General features: G+C 40.0%; 1 protein-coding gene across 3 annotated transcripts in view; it reads right to left on the minus strand.

Moving 5' to 3' along the window:
* Nucleotides 1-4965, minus strand: part of LOC144672666 (polypeptide N-acetylgalactosaminyltransferase 6-like) — a 72919-nt gene extending 67954 nt beyond the window's left edge. Inside the window, exons 1-2 of one of the 3 annotated variants that reach the window (XM_078534545.1) lie at nt 4768-4965; nt 4481-4551 (exon numbers count right to left, since the gene is read on the minus strand). The gene's annotated coding sequence lies outside the window, so the exon portion shown is untranslated. Of the gene's footprint in view, nt 1-4480 lie in introns of all 3 variants that reach the window. The other 2 variants (XM_078534544.1, XM_078534543.1) reach the window with 2 other exon arrangements.
* Nucleotides 4966-6000: the final 1035 nt, after the last annotated feature.

A 6000-nucleotide genomic window follows, 5' to 3' on the forward strand; every position in this document is an offset into this window, starting at 1 on the left:
GGCGGCATAACTGGTTCATTTCTACTGGCTGGACTATAATTGGTCAGTGAGCTTTCTTCTGCCTTAATGAGGTTAAGTGTCTCATCCATTCACATTGAATGTGAACACAAAGTCAGGCACCCTATTTTGATTGCATTCCACTATGTAATTTCGTTAATATCAGTCACTCTCCATAATTCAAGAACAATGAATTTTTTAAAAAAATAACACTGCCCCCATTCACATTGATCGTTGTTTCAAATCTGCATCCTACCAGCTTGACACAATTCACCAGGGACTTTGAGCATACCAAATTGTATTTTCACCCACCTTTCTTAAAAGCCAAGTGGCCACCAACTGTTGACTGATAGGAGAAACGTCACCCGTCAGTTAACTTGTACAAATTAGTCTCGTATTGTTGTGTTTTCAACTTTTGGGATAGACAAGACAACAGTGGGCATCCTACGTGTTTTTTTTTAAAACCAGGATTCATGCTAAGAGCAAAAGGCATCAGTTTCAGTTTGAAGGAGATGCTGTCAGTTTACAAAACCTGTCACCAGACCTCTTACACAGGTACAGGGTGTTGGAGAAGTCCCACCCATTAACAGACATGTTAAACCAACACCCTGCTTGCGCCGATACTCATGACTCCATGGCGCTATATGACAATCAGGGAGTGCCCCAAGTTAACATTCCTCCCTTACCATTACCAAAAAAAGAGATTCACTAGTCATTAATCTTATTGCTACTTGTGGCATGCTCCTTAGCATAGAATGGCTATCATGTCTGGTTATACAACAGTGATTAGACTTCCAACAAGCAATGAATTGTGCAACGTGTGATGCTCAAATGATGCGTTAGATATTTTAATGCATCAGAAGAACATTTATTCCATGAGTGAATAGCACCTATAGTCGTTTGGTAGTACAGAACTTGAATACTGCTGGAAAAAAAGAGACATGTCTAAACTTTCCATCTTGCACTCGTCAGGACACTCAAGAATACCAATACAAGGGGAAAACCATAATTTATACGGTATGTGAAGATAGTGATGATTGGTTGGCATGTGGCATTGCCATGGAAAATGTACCAGTGATGGTGACTGACAGTTGACTGCCAAACATTGTTTGAAATTTAGACCAGACTCCTTGACTCTAATTGGTCAAGGCATTGTCCTGAGGAATGAGTCAGCGAATGGCTGTCACTTATTTTGTTTTGCTGAAACCAGCACAATGTATGTAATAAAAACAGAGAATGCTGGAAAAACTCAGCAGGTCTGACGGCATGTGTGGAGAGAGAAACAGTAAATGTTTCGGCTCTGTATGACTCTTCTTCAGAGCTGCACAATGTACGTACATATTCTTTCTGTCTGCAAAGAACAGGGCCCTGTGTATTAATATATGTAGCTTCCAGTACATGCAAATGCACCGCACTGAGAGCCCAACTGACTTATCTTAAATTGGTTGTCAGTGTAATTCTTAACACACTGAGGATTATTTAGCAGATATTGTCCAATTGTGGAATCATATCTAATGTTGGACTGTGTTTTGAGTTTTGCAAGCACAGGCTGGTTGAGCATGGTCCATACCCTGCCCATTGCAAACAGCAGCTGGGACATGCTGTTTTATGCAATCCGCCAGTCTTTGGGACATACGGCCTACATATCTGGCATCACACTGGCTGTATGTAGGCCATACATCCCAAAGACTGGCAGGTCATATCAAACAGCATGTCCCAGCTGCTGTTCGCAACGGGCAGGGTACAGACTGTACCCGACCAGCTCATGCTTGCAAAACTCAAAATAAGTGTCCAACGTTAGATGTGATTCCACAATTGGACAACATTTGCTAAATAATCCTCAGTGTGCTAAGAATTACACTGACAACCAATTTAAGATTGTCAGTCAGGCTCGCAGTGTGGCACATGTGTGTGTGTACTGGGAGCTACTTATATTAATACACAGAGCCCTGTTCTTTGCAGACAGAAAGAACATGTACATATATTGCACCTGTTTGAGCTAAACAAAATAAGTGATAACCATTCGCTGACTCATTCCTCAGGGTAATGTCTTGACCAATCAGGGTCAAGCTGCCTGGTTTAAAATGTCAAAATGCTTGGCAGTTAACTACCAATCACCATCAATGGTACATTCTCCATGGCAACACCACTTGCCAACCAATCAGCACTCTCTTCACATACTGTATAAATTGTTGTTTTCCCCCTCATATTGGTAATCATGCAAGTGTCCTGATGAATGCAAGATGAAAAGCTTAGACATGTCTCTTTTTTCAGCAATACTTGAATCGTACTCTTGATGCATGAACTTTATTGTTGTTATGTAAGCTTTTTCTGGAGTTTCTTTGTAAACTCAATTTACAAATCAGAAACCACCTGCACAGAAAACTCAATTTAAATACCTGTGAAAGTTCACACTGTAGAAAGTACATTAATTGAAAAATGTCCTAGTATAGCTTAAGTGCTTGAATCACTATAAATTACATTATGATTTCTATTGACTTGTTTCTGTTGGTTTTCATGCTTGTGAAATTGTAGTTCTCGTATTGTACTCGCTAAGGTGATGACTTAGAATCCTTTTGTCTCCTGTTGCCTATTTTGTTACACTTGTCTTTCTGCCAACCATTTTTGGTCAGGTTTTCTCCTTGAAAGGTGAAGTTCTCGGGGTAACAATACATTTTCCACTCTCTTAATTCAGTATCTAAAGGCACAACCAGCTGCCTAGTAACACCATGAAATACACACACACGCCAAGGTAGTTGTGTGCAGTGGCACATGTCCATGAGAAGCTGGCTTGAGACTGCAAAACCTGATGATGCCAGTAAAGTCCATAAATAAAAAGTAGCAAAAAGTGATTTATAAACAAATTAAAACACAATTAGTACCACAATCATATTTTGCACTGTATACAAGTACATTAAATTGCCTTGCAAAATTAATTACCAATAGACCATAACTGAAAATTGCTATCTTCAACATTTTTAAAAAAATGGAATTCCTTTCAAAATAAGGATCACATAAAAGTCACAGTTGCTTCTGAAAATAAGTAACTTTGTGACACCTTTCTATTGTGTCACCAGATTGATAAGTATAGAATTTATAGTGTTTATGGAAACTAGTTACAAATGGATATGAAGTCTAACGCACGAAGGATATGGAATTTGCTCCACACACCCAAAAGATAACAGCCTGGCTGGGCCAAGAGTTTATAGTATCAGCAAGCATACAGTTGTAACCACAAACTAGTTATTGATATACTTAATAATGCTTTGAGTAAAGGAGAAAGAAAATGACAGTCAATTAACTTTAGTTGGTGCCAACCTCACTTCTGGGTTCGAAGGTTGTTGGCTCAAATGCACTTTGGGATGTGACACACTTTTGTATGACAGAAGCATAGCATTGTCAGAGGTGATGTCCTTTGCTGAGGCATTAAAGCAAGGTTTTGCCTGCTTGTTTAGGTGCATGTTAAAGATCCCATGGCCTAGTTTGAAGAACAATGGTGTTGTCCCGGCCCATATGTCCCTTCATCTAATGCCAATGAAAATAGGCTACTTTGTCATTATTTGTGGAACCTTGCTATGGACAAAATGGCTACTTTTCCTACAAAATTCAGTATGTACTTAGATACTTTTGAGTCGTGTGATGCAAATACAAGTTTTGATAACATGTTTATTAACATCATTTGAAAGGTCATGATTGCTGCTTATGCTTTTGTCTATTTCTGCACGTGAAACCTGATCTTGACCTCACTTAATGTCCACACAGACACTGGATAGTATGGGAGTCAGAACTTAACAATTTTGCCCTCCTTAACCTAGGGGCAATGCTGACTGCTGCTCCAGCTGTTATCAGCTAACTTAAGAGTCTTGGAAATCAAATCAGAAGCCAACCTGCTTTGCAGTGCTCAGCTGCATAGTAACGATGGCACGTACCAATTTAATCATTCATGGACGTTCATCTGCTAAAACTATTATTTTAATCTGGGTATGTTTGGAACCCTGAGCTTCCAAGACAGTACCACCCTGCCCATTATTAGTGTCAATTAAATTATTCATTATACAAATGTTGCATTTTAAAAGGGGCACAGAGATATGGTCTCTCTTCAAAAGGGAGCAGTAAAGCCAAGAATTTGCGGCAGAACCATCAAACTCTAGTTTAAAAAAAATCCAGCTTACTCACCTGAACTCATCTAAACTAGTTTGACAAATAATTTTGTACAACAAACATTGAGTTATTCAACAGGAACAGCCATCTCAACCCTTTGAGAGTCTCAAGTCAATTCCACACACCCAATACAAAGCTTCGAACATTTCATTCCCATTGCATCAAATGTGTTCTCTATCGTGTGGAATCGTTATCTACAAGAAACGCAAAACAACTACAAAACCCAAAGATCAGTTACAAGAGTGTAACTTTTTCTTAAAGCCAGTATATTGGGAGGTTCCGGAAAACATGTCACTCAGGAAACTTCATGAAAAGGACTTACCGAGGAGAATGAAGTGTCACCCGTCACGGAAATGACACAGGCATTTCCCCTTTAAATGTCAATTCCCCTTGCTTAAAATAAGATTTGGGAAAAACAAGGTTCACCGTCAATAAATACGTATCCTGGCACAAGCCGATTTCTCGAGTCCTTCACATTTCAGTTTCGCTTTACTCCCCAGTTAGAACTTTTAAAACATAATGTGCTACAAATTCGGTCTGATTTACCTAACGATCTATCTTAACTAGAAGGATAAATTTGGTAGAACGCAAGGCTAGCAGCTGAAGTACCTTCGATCCGAGCGGAAGAAAGGACGAACAGCAAATGTAGGAAGTGCAGAAAACTTCCGACTATCCTAATCCTGGAACCGTGCTAGAAACAGTTCACCAGACCAGCATTTAGCGAATGGAAAAGGGCGGGCAACTAAAAATAATCCTGAATTTCCAAAGTAACAGGGGTGAGCCCCTCCTCACTGCTAAATATATGGACTCCTCACTGCTAAATATATGGAGAAAGACTAACACAGCCAACCAGACCACAGCGTCTCAAACCGTTGCAGCAGGTGTAGAGCTACTCCAGGGCTCGCAGATTCTGTCGGGTCCTAGCGCCCCAAGGATCTGAGTCCTCCTTCCCTCGGAGGAGGACGTTGCCACGATTTCAAAGGCATTTATTCTCTTAAAAAAAAACAACTTTCTTTCCTTAAGCCAAATATAAAATAATGAAAAATTTACGCGTGTATAAAAGCAGCGTTTGTTTGTGGTAAGGTCCAATTCATAATTGGCCGACAGAACAGTCAACATTGGGGAAATATTAGGTGTGAGATTTGTGATCGCCAAAAGTGAATCATGACCCCACTGAGCTTTGCCATAGAAATAATTTGAATTTATTTAGCGCCTTCTGAAGCCTCTCAGGTGGTCCTAAGGTACTTCACGTCCATTGAATTTATTTGAAGGGCAATTACTGTTACAACATGATTGAACGTCACAGCCATTTTGTAAGTAACAAAGTCCCACAAATGGAAATGAGATGAAGAACCATCTCATCTGTCTTTTTGATATTGAGGGAGAAATGTTGGCCAGGGCACCAGGAGAACTTCCTCCTCTTCGTTGAACAGGGTTGGGGTACAGGCGCCAAACACTGGATGGGTGCTAAAGGGTCGATGTGCCAAATGCTTTGCAAAAGAGTTAATGCTGAAATTGGGATTATTTGAGAATTCCAGCAGTTGCAGATTTTTTAAAACTCTGACGCTGGAGTCTTTTTTTTCTCTCAGCTGGCTTTATAGAAATCAAATATTGCAGCCACTTAAAACAACATTGATTATAATATATATAGTGGAGGACGATTTCCTCAGCACAGTTTGTGAACCTGTGGATTTCTGATTTTTCTCACAGGTGGCACATTGAAGAAATCTTCAGCAAGGAGCATCAGTGGGAGCCAACCGAACAAGGCATGCATTAGGACCCTGTGGTTGCTAGAGTTTTCTAAGCGTTGGTTCAGGTGTGTGATCTTTCAGGCACTGCTCT

This window comes from Cetorhinus maximus, chromosome X (genome assembly GCF_964194155.1).
Source record: "Cetorhinus maximus chromosome X, sCetMax3.hap1.1, whole genome shotgun sequence".
NCBI classification, from domain to species: Eukaryota; Metazoa; Chordata; class Chondrichthyes; order Lamniformes; family Cetorhinidae; genus Cetorhinus; species Cetorhinus maximus.